We start from the raw sequence: 11,503 nt of genomic DNA on the forward strand, positions 1-11,503 counted from the left end.
TTTAACATGAATAAGTGGAAGGGCCTCACAGGGTGAGTTTAACATGACAGTTAGTGGACAGGGTTGTTCCAGGTGCTGTTCAACACTGACATTAGTGGACAGGCTTCCTGTTCACAGGCTGCAGTTTAACCACAAAGATCAGCTGACAGGGTTGCTTTCACAGGGAGCTGTTTAACACTGACATAGGGAATGGTTCCTGTTGGGCTGAGATTAACATGACTTTGGCGGAAGGGTTCCTGTTCACAGGGTGCGTTTAACACTGACTTAGCAGACAGGGTTCCACACAGGGAAGCTGTTTGACAATGACTTTCGGAAGGGTTCCTGGTCACGGGACTGTGTTATAACACTGCATTAGCAACAGTGTTCCTTTCACAGGTCTGTTAAAACTGGGATTAAAGACTGGGTTAGTGTTGGGCTGCTGTTTAACACTGACATTAGCGGACAGGGTTCCTGTTCAGGGCTGCTGTTTAACATTGACATTAGCGGACAGGGAACCTGTTCACAGGGCTACTGTTTAACACTGACATTAGCGGACAGGGTTCCTGTTCACAGGGCTGCTGTTTAAACCTGACAAGTGGACACTTTCCTGTTCACAGGGCTGCTGTTTAACAGTGACATTAGGCAGGTTTCCAATTCACAGGGCTGCTGTTTCACACTCACATCAGCGGACTGGGTTGCTGTTCACTGGGCTGCTGTTTAACACTGACATTAGCGGCAAGGGTTCCTGTTCACAGGGCTGCTTTTTAAACTAACGTTAGGGACAGGGTTCCTGTTCAGGGGGAAGCTGTTTAAAACTGACATTAGCGGACAGGGTCCTTTCAAAATGGCGCGTTAAACAATGAATTGCGAAGGGCCTGTTCCAGGGCTGCATGTTTAAACTGCAAGTGGCTAATGGTCAAGTCTCACTGGCAGAAGCTAATTTAACATAATGACATTAGCGGGCAGGGTTAGCTGTTCCCTGGGCTAGTAATAGACCCCGGCTAATCTGGGGACAGGGTTCCTGTCCCACAGGGCAGCTGGTTTTAAATTCATTTGAAATCTGGAATATAAAGCTCGTCTCACAGGGGAACGTGACAACCATCGTCGATTGTGGACAGGGCTCCCTGTGTCACAGTCTGGCCCTACATGTGACTCCAGACCCACAACAATGTGGCTGACTCATAGCTGCCCTTAATTCACACAGTTCAAGAATAATTAAACCGTGACATTTGCGGCAACACCCATTCCTGTTTAAATAAAAAATAAATTAATTATTGAAATTGATACGCGGCAGGGTTTTGCTGTTCGACAGGGGGGGTGTTTGAGCTCGCCGATTAGGGTAAAATGGCGCGGTTGACAGGGCGGAACCTCCAACATTGCGCATTGGGGACAGGGTTCAGCGTTCACTGGGCCCGCCGACCTGTCAGTGGCCAATTGAGGCCCTTGACAGGATCATTGAGACAACTAAAGGACCTGCCCGTCCAACCCCAAGGTTGTCAGACACTCCAGGAGCCCCCGCGGGCTGCTGAAACCTGACACCGGCGGACAGGGTTCCAGTTTCAAACAGCTTTTAATACACTTAAGAACAGGGTTCCATCACAGGTGCGTTTCACATGTCTGTGCGGACAGGGTTTTTGTTCACTCTTTTTAACAATGAATTACTGAGGCTGTGTTCACAGGGCTGCTGTTAATCACTGATATTAGCGGACAGGGCTGCCATGTTCACAGGGCTGCTGTTTCACACTCACATTAGCGCACAGGGTTCCTGTTCACTGGGCTGCTGTTTAACAAAATTGCGGTGGGACGGCTTCCTGTCAAAGGCCTGCTGTTAAAACAACATTAGACGGACAGGGTTCTGTCCACAAAAGGTTTAACAGACATTAGCCGAAGGGTTTGTTCATCTGCTGCTGTTTAACACTGACATTAGCGGGCAGGGTTCCTGTTCACAAAGCTGCTTTTTAACACTGACATTGCAGACAAGGTCCTTTCAAAGGGCTGCTTTTTAACACTGATATTAGCGGACAGGGTTCCTGTTCACGATCTCATGCTTAACACTGAATTAGGGACAGAATTCCATTTACAGGCTCTGTTAACACTAATAGCACACAGGGTCCTGTTACAAAGCTGCTGTTTAAGACTGACATTAGTGGACAGGGTTCCTGTTCTGACGGCTGCTGTTTAACACTGACATTAGTGGACAGGGTTTCTGTTCACAGGGCTGCTGTTTAATCCAGACATTAGTGGACAGGTTTCCTGTTCACAGGGCTGCTGTTTAATACTACATGCGGACAGGGTTCTTTCACAGGTGCTGCTGTTAACACTGACATTAGTGGACAGGGTCCTGTTCCGCTGCTGTTTTAGGGTGACATTAGGGAGGGTTTCCTTTCACTGGGCTGCAGTTTAACACTGACATTAGTGGACAGGGTTCCTGCCAGGGGACTGCTGTTTCTCACTGACAATAGGCAGAGTAATGTTCACAGGGCTGCTGTTTAACACTGAATGCGGACAAAGTTCCTGTTCACTGGGCTGCTGTTTAACAATGACATTAGCGGACAGGGTTCCTGTTCACAGGGAAGCTGTTTAACACTGACATGAGCGGACAGGGTTCCTGTTCACAGGGCTGCTGTTTAACTACTGACATTAGTTACAAGGTTCCTGTTACAGGCTCTGTTAACAATGACATTGGGAAGGGGTTCCTGCAAACGCAAGCTGTTTTCACATGATTAGCTCAGGGTCCTGGTACAGGTTTGCAGTTTCACTGACATAGGACAGGGTTCCTGTTCACTGTGCTGCTGTTTAACACTGACAATGGACAGGGTTCCGGTTCACAAGGCTGCTGTTTAACACTGACCATTAGCTGCAGAATTCTGTTCACCTCTATTAACCCTCAATCAGTCGACATAGTTCCTGTTCACAGAGCCTGCTTTTAACCCTGACATTAGCGGACACCCCTGTTCAGGCTTCTGTTTAACACTGGTTAGGACAGAGGTTCCTGATCACAGGGTCCTGCGTAAACTGACAATATCGGCAGGGTTCCTGTCAAAGGCTCCATTTAACACTGACAGAGAGACAGGGTTCTGAACACTTCTCAGTTTACCTTTCAAAGCTCAGGGTCCTGTTCAAGCTCAGTTAACCCAACATTAGCACAGGGTTCCTGTTCACAGGGCCAGCTGTTTAAACACTGACATTGTGACTGGGTCCTCATCACAGGAAGCTTTTTAACACTGACATTAGCGGATCAGGGCTTTCCTGTTCTCAGTGGCAGCTTTTAACACTGACATTAGCTGACAGGGTCCCTGTTCACAGGGCTGCTAAATAACACTGACATTAGTGGACAGGGTTCCTGTTCAAACGGCTGCTGTTTAACACTGACATTAGCCGACAGGGTTCCTGTTCAAAGAGCTGCTGTTTAACACTGACATTAGTGGACAGTGTTGCTGTTCACAGGGCTGCTGTTTAACACAGACATTAGTGGACAGGGTTCCTGTTCACAGGGCAGCTGTTTAACACTGACATTAGCGGACAGGGTTCCTGTTCACAGGGCTGCTGTTTAACACTGACATTAGTGGACAGGGTTCCTGTTCACAGGGCTGCTGTTTAACACTGACATTAGCGGACAGGGTTCCTGTTCACAGGGCTGCTGTTTAACACTGACATTAGCGGACAGGGTTCCTGTTCACAGGGCTGCTGTTTAACACTGACATTAGCGGACAGGGTTCCTGTTCACAGGGAAGCTGCTTAACACTGACTTTAGCGGGACAGGTTTCCTGTTCACAGGGCTGCTGTTTAACACTGACATTAGCGGACAGGGTTCCTGTTCACAGGGAAGCTGTTTAACACTGACATTAGTGGACAGGGTTCCTGTTCACAGGGCTGGTGATTAACACTGACATTAGCGGATAGGGTTCCTGTTCACAGGGCTGCTGTTTAACACTGACATTAGCGGACAGGGTTCCTGTTCACAGGGCTGCTGTTTAACACTAACATTAGCGGCCGGGGTTCCTGTTCACAGGGAAGCTGTTTAACACTGACATTAGTCGACAGGGTTCCTGTTCACAGGGCTGCTGTTTAACACTGACATTAGCGGACAGGGTTCCTGTTCACAGGGCTGCTGTTTAACACTGACATTAGCGGACAGGGTTCCTGTTCACAGGGCTGCTGTTTAACACTGACATTAGCGGACAGGGTTCCTGTTCACAGGGCTGCTGTTTAACACTGACATTAGCGGACAGGGTTCCTGTTCACAGGGCTGCTGTTTAACACTGACATTAGCAGACAGGGTTCCTGTTCACAGGGCTGCTGTTTAACACTGACATTAGCGGACAGGGTTCCTGTTCACAGGGCTGCTGTTTAACACTGACATTAGCGGACAGGGTTCCTGTTCACAGGGCTGCTGTTTAACACTGACATTAGCGGACAGGGTTCCTGTTCACAGGGCTGCTGTTTAACACTGACATTAGCGGACAGGGTTCCTGTTCACAGGGCTGCTGTTTAACACTGACATTAGCGGACAGGGTTCCTGTTCACAGGGCTGCTGTTTAACACTGACATTAGCGGACAGGGTTCCTGTTCACAGGGCTGCTGTTTAACACTGACATTAGCGGACAGGGTTCCTGTTCACAGGGCTGCTGTTTAACACTGACATTAGCGGACAGGGTTCCTGTTCACAGGGCTGCTGTTTAACACTGACATTAGCGGACAGGGTTCCTGTTCACAGGGCTGCTGTTTAACACTGACATTAGCGGACAGGGTTCCTGTTCACAGGGCTGCTGTTTAACACTGACATTAGCGGACAGGGTTCCTGTTCACAGGGCTGCTGTTTAACACTGACATTAGCGGACAGGGTTCCTGTTCACAGGGCTGCTGTTTAACACTGACATTAGCGGACAGGGTTCCTGTTCACAGGGCTGCTGTTTAACACTGACATTAGCGGACAGGGTTCCTGTTCACAGGGCTGCTGTTTAACACTGACATTAGCGGACAGGGTTCCTGTTCACAGGGCTGCTGTTTAACACTGACATTAGCGGACAGGGTTCCTGTTCACAGGGCTGCTGTTTAACACTGACATTAGCGGACAGGGTTCCTGTTCACAGGGCTGCTGTTTAACACTGACATTAGCGGACAGGGTTCCTGTTCACAGGGCTGCTGTTTAACACTGACATTAGCGGACAGGGTTCCTGTTCACAGGGCTGCTGTTTAACACTGACATTAGCGGACAGGGTTCCTGTTCACAGGGCTGCTGTTTAACACTGACATTAGCGGACAGGGTTCCTGTTCACAGGGCTGCTGTTTAACACTGACATTAGCGGACAGGGTTCCTGTTCACAGGGCTGCTGTTTAACACTGACATTAGCGGACAGGGTTCCTGTTCACAGGGCTGCTGTTTAACACTGACATTAGCGGACAGGGTTCCTGTTCACAGGGCTGCTGTTTAACACTGACATTAGCGGACAGGGTTCCTGTTCACAGGGCTGCTGTTTAACACTGACATTAGCGGACAGGGTTCCTGTTCACAGGGCTGCTGTTTAACACTGACATTAGCGGACAGGGTTCCTGTTCACAGGGCTGCTGTTTAACACTGACATTAGCGGACAGGGTTCCTGTTCACAGGGCTGCTGTTTAACACTGACATTAGCGGACAGGGTTCCTGTTCACAGGGCTGCTGTTTAACACTGACATTAGCGGACAGGGTTCCTGTTCACAGGGCTGCTGTTTAACACTGACATTAGCGGACAGGGTTCCTGTTCACAGGGCTGCTGTTTAACACTGACATTAGCGGACAGGGTTCCTGTTCACAGGGCTGCTGTTTAACACTGACATTAGCGGACAGGGTTCCTGTTCACAGGGCTGCTGTTTAACACTGACATTAGTGGACAGGGTTCCTGTTCACAGGGCTGCTGTTTAACAGTGACATTAGTGGACAGGGTTCCTGTTCACAGGGCTGCTGTTTAACACTGACATTAGCGGACAGGGTTCCTGTTCACAGGGCTGCTGTTTAACACTGACATTAGCGGACAGGGTTCCTGTTCACAGGGCTGCTGTTTAACACTGACATTAGCGGACAGGGTTCCTGTTCACAGGGCTGCTGTTTAACACTGACATTAGCGGACAGGGTTCCTGTTCACAGGGCTGCTGTTTAACACTGACATTAGCGGACAGGGTTCCTGTTCACAGGGCTGCTGTTTAACACTGACATTAGCGGACAGGGTTCCTGTTCACAGGGCTGCTGTTTAACACTGACATTAGCGGACAGGGTTCCTGTTCACAGGGCTGCTGTTTAACACTGACATTAGCGGACAGGGTTCCTTTTCACAGGGCTGCTGTTTAACACTGACATTAGCGGACAGGGTTCCTGTTCAAAGGGCTGCTGTTTAACACTGACATTAGCGGACAGGGATCCTGTTCACAGGGCTGCCTTTTAACACTGACATTAGCGGACAGGGTTCCTGTTCAAAGGGCTGCTGTTTAACACTGACATGAGCGGACAGGTTTACTGTTCACAGGGATGCTGTTTAACACTGACATTAATGGACAGGTTTCCTGTTCAAAGGGCTGCTGTTTAACACTGACATTAGCGGACAAAGATCCGGTTCACAGGGCTGCTGTTTAACACTGACATTAGCAGCAAGGGACCCTGTTCACAGGGCTGCTAATTAACGCTGACATTAGCGGACAGGGTTCCTGTTCAAAGGGCTGCTGTTTAACACTGACATTAGCGGACAGGGTTCCTGTTCACAGGGCTGCTGTTTAACACTGACATTAGCGGACAGGGTTCCTGTTCACAGGGCTGCTGTTTAACACTGACATTAGCGGACAGGGTTCCTGTTCACAGGGCTGCTGTTTAACACTGACATTAGCGGACAGGGTTCCTGTTCACAGGGCTGCTGTTTAACACTGACATTAGCGGACAGGGTTCCTGTTCACAGGGCTGCTGTTTAACACTGACATTAGCGGACAGGGTTCCTGTTCACAGGGCTGCTGTTTAACACTGACATTAGCGGACAGGGTTCCTGTTCACAGGGCTGCTGTTTAACACTGACATTAGCGGACAGGATTCCTGTTCACAGGGCTGCTGTTTAACACTGACATTAGCGGACAGGGTTCCTGTTCACAAGGCTGCTGTTTAACTCTGACATTAGTGGACAGGGTTCCTGTTCACAGGGCTGCTGTTTAACACTGACATTAGCGGACAGGGGTCCTGTTCACAGGGCTGCTGTTTAACACTGACATTAGCGGACAGGGTTCCTGTTCACAGGGCTGCTGTTTAACACTGACATTAGCGGACAGGGTTCCTGTTCACAGGGCTGCTGTTTAACACTGACATTAGCGGACAGGGTTCCTGTTCACAGGGCTGCTGTTTAACACTGACATTAGCGGACAGGGTTCCTGTTCACAGGGCTGCTGTTTAACACTGACATTAGCGGACAGGGTTCCTGTTCACAGGGCTGCTGTTTAACACTGACATTAGCGGACAGGGTTCCTGTTCACAGGGCTGCTGTTTAACACTGACATTAGCGGACAGGGTTCCTGTTCACAGGGCTGCTGTTTAACACTGACATTAGCGGACAGGGTTCCTGTTCACAGGGCTGCTGTTTAACACTGACATTCTCGGACAGGGTTCCTGATCACAAGGCCGCTGTTTAACACTGACATTAGTGGACATGGTTCCTGTTCAAAGGGCTGCTGTTTAACACTGACATTAGCGGAGAGGGTTCCTGGTCACCAGGAAGCTGTTTAACACTGACATTAGTGGACAGGGTTCCTGTTCACAGGGCTGCTGTTTAACACTGACATTAGCGGACAGGGTTCCTGTTCACAGGGCTGCTGTTTAACACTGACATTAGTGGACAGGGTTCCTGTTCACAGGGCTGCTGTTTAACACTGACATTAGCGGACAGGGTTCCTGTTCACAGGGCTGCTGTTTAACACTGACATTAGCGGACAGGGTTCCTGTTCACAGGGCTGCTGTTTAACACTGACATTAGCGGACAGGGTTCCTGTTCACAGGGCTGCTGTTTAACACTGACATTAATGGACAGGGTTCCTGTTCACAGGGCTGCTGTTTAACACTGACGTTAGAGAACAGGGTTCCTGTTCACAGGGCTGCTGTTTAACACTGACATTAGCGGACAGGGTTCCTGTTCACAGGGCTGCTGTTTAACACTGACATTAGCGGACAGGGTGGCTGTTCACAGGGCTGCTGTTTAACACTGAAATTAGCGGACAGGGTTCCTGTTCACAGGGCTGCTGTTTAACACTGACATTAGCGGACAGGGTTCCTGTTCACAGGGCTGCTGTTTAACACTGACATTAGCGGACAGGGTTCCTGTTCACAGGGCTGCTGTTTAACACTGACATTAGCGGACAGGGTTCCTGTTCACAGGGCTGCTGTTTAACACTGACATTAGCAGTCGGGGTTCCTGTTCACAGGGCTGCTGTTTAACACTGACATTAGCGGACAGGGTTCCTGTTCACAGGGCTGCTGTTTAACACTGACATTAGCGGACAGGGTTCCTGTTCACAGGGCTGCTGTTTAACACTGACATTAGCGGACAGGGTTCCTGTTCACAGGGCTGCTGTTTAACACTGACATTAGCGGACAGGGTTCCTGTTCACAGGGCTGCTGTTTAACACTGACATTAGCGGACAGGGTTCCTGTTCACAGGGCTGCTGTTTAACACTGACATTAGCGGACAGGGTTCCTGTTCACAGGGCTGCTGTTTAACACTGACATTAGCGGACAGGGTTCCTGTTCACAGGGCTGCTGTTTAACACTGACATTAGCGGACAGGGTTCCTGTTCACAGGGCTGCTGTTTAACACTGACATTAGCGGACAGGGTTCCTGTTCACAGGGCTGCTGTTTAACACTGACATTAGCGGACAGGGTTCCTGTTCACAGGGCTGCTGTTTAACACTGACATTAGCGGACAGGGTTCCTGTTCACAGGGCTGCTGTTTAACACTGACATTAGCGGACAGGGTTCCTGTTCACAGGGCTGCTGTTTAACACTGACATTAGCGGACAGGGTTCCTGTTCACAGGGCTGCTGTTTAACACTGACATTAGCGGACAGGGTTCCTGTTCACAGGGCTGCTGTTTAACACTGACATTAGCTGGACAGGGTTCCTGTTCACAGGGCTGCTGTTTAACACTGACATTAGCGGACAGGGTTCCTGTTCACAGGGCTGCTGTTTAACACTGACATTAGCGGACAGGGTTCCTGTTCACAGGGCTGCTGTTTAACACTGACATTAGCGGACAGGGTTCCTGTTCACAGGGCTGCTGTTTAACACTGACATTAGCGGACAGGGTTCCTGTTCACAGGGCTGCTGTTTAACACTGACATTAGCGGACAGGGTTCCTGTTCACAGGGCTGCTGTTTAACACTGACATTAGCGGACAGGGTTCCTGTTCACAGGGCTGCTGTTTAACACTGACATTAGCGGACAGGGTTCCTGTTCACAGGGCTGCTGTTTAACACTGACATTAGCGGACAGGGTTCCTGTTCACAGGGCTGCTGTTTAACACTGACATTAGCGGACAGGGTTCCTGTTCACAGGGCTGCTGTTTAACACTGACATTAGCGGACAGGGTTCCTGTTCACAGGGCTGCTGTTTAACACTGACATTAGCGGACAGGGTTCCTGTTCACAGGGCTGCTGTTTAACACTGACATTAGCGGACAGGGTTCCTGTTCAAAGGGCTGCTGTTTAACACTGACATTAGCGGACAGGGTTCCTGTTCACAGGGCTGCTGTTTAACACTGACATTAGCGGACAGGGTTCCTGTTCACAGGGCTGCTGTTTAACACTGACATTAGCGGACAGGGTTCCTGTTCACAGGGCTGCTGTTTAACACTGACATTAGAGGACAGGGTTCCTGTTCAAAGGGCTGCTGTTTAACACTGACATTAGCGGAGAGGGTTCCTGTTCACAGGGCTGCTGTTTAACAATGACATTAGCGGACAGGGTTCCTGTTCAGAGGGAAGCTGTTTAACACTGACATTAGCGGACAGGGTTCCTGTTCACAGGGCGGCTGTTAAACACTGACATTAGCGGAAAGGGTTCCTGTTCACAGGGCTGCTCTTTAACACTGACATTAGCGGACAGGGCTCCTGTTCAAAGAACTGCTGTTTAACACTGACATTAGCGGACAGGGTTCCTGTTCACAGGGCTGCTGTTTAACACTGACATTAGCGGACAGGGTTCCTGTTCACAGGGCTGCTGTTTAACACTGACATTAGTGGACAGGGTTCCTGTTCACAGGGCTGCTGTTTAACACTGACATTAGTGGTCAGAGATCCTGTTCACAGGCTGCTGTTTAACACTGACATTAGCGGACAGGGTTCCTGTTCACAGGGCTGCTGTTAAACACTGACATTAGCGGACAGGGTTCCTGTTCACAGGGCTGCTGTTTAACACTGACATTAGCGGACAGGGTTCCTGTTCACAGGGCTGCTGTTTAACACTGACATTAGCGGACAGGGTTCCTGTTCACAGGGCTGCTGTTTAACACTGACATTAGCGGACAGGGTTCCTGTTCACAGGGCTGCTGTTTAACACTGACATTAGCGGACAGGGTTCCTGTTCACAGGGCTGCTGTTTAACACTGACATTAGCGGACAGGGTTCCTGTTCACAGGGCTGCTGTTTAACACTGACATTAGCGGACAGGGTTACTTTTCACAGGGCTGCTGTTTAACACTGACATTAGCGGACAGGGTTCCTGTTCACAGGGCTGCTGTTTAACACTGACATTAGCGGACAGGGTTCCTGTTCACAGGGCTGCTGTTTAACACTGACATTAGCGGACAGGGTTCCTGTTCACAGGGCTGCTGTTTAACACTGACATTAGCGGACAGGGTTCCTGTTCAAAGGGCTGCTGTTTAACACTGACATTAGCGGACAGGGTTCCTGTTCACAGGGCTGCTGTTTAACACTGACATTAGCGGACAGGGTTCCTGTTCACAGGGCTGCTGTTTAACACTGACATTAGCGGACAGGGTCCCTGTTCAAAGGGCTGCTAATTAACGCTGACATTAGCGGACAGGGTTCCTGTTCACAGGGCTGCTGTTTAACACTGACATTAGCGGACAGGGTTCCTGTTCACAGGGCTGCTGTTTAACACTGACATTAGCGGACAGGGTTCCTGTTCACAGGGCTGCTGTTTAACACTGACATTAGCGGACAGGGTTCCTGTTCACAGGGCTGCTGTTTAACACTGACATTAGCGGACAGGGTTCCTGTTCACAGGGCTGCTGTTTAACACTGACATTAGCGGACAGGGTTCCTGTTCACAGGGCTGCTGTTTAACACTGACATTAGCGGACAGGGTTCCTGTTCACAGGGCTGCTGTTTAACACTGACATTAGCGGACAGGGTTCCTGTTCACAGGGCTGCTGTTTAACACTGACATTAGCGGACAGGGTTCCTGTTCACAGGGCTGCTGTTTAACACTGACATTAGCGGACAGGGTTCCTGTTCACAGGGCTGCTGTTTAACACTGACATTAGCGGACAGGGTTCCT

This window comes from Carcharodon carcharias, chromosome 17, assembly GCF_017639515.1.
Source record: "Carcharodon carcharias isolate sCarCar2 chromosome 17, sCarCar2.pri, whole genome shotgun sequence".
NCBI classification, from domain to species: Eukaryota; Metazoa; Chordata; class Chondrichthyes; order Lamniformes; family Lamnidae; genus Carcharodon; species Carcharodon carcharias.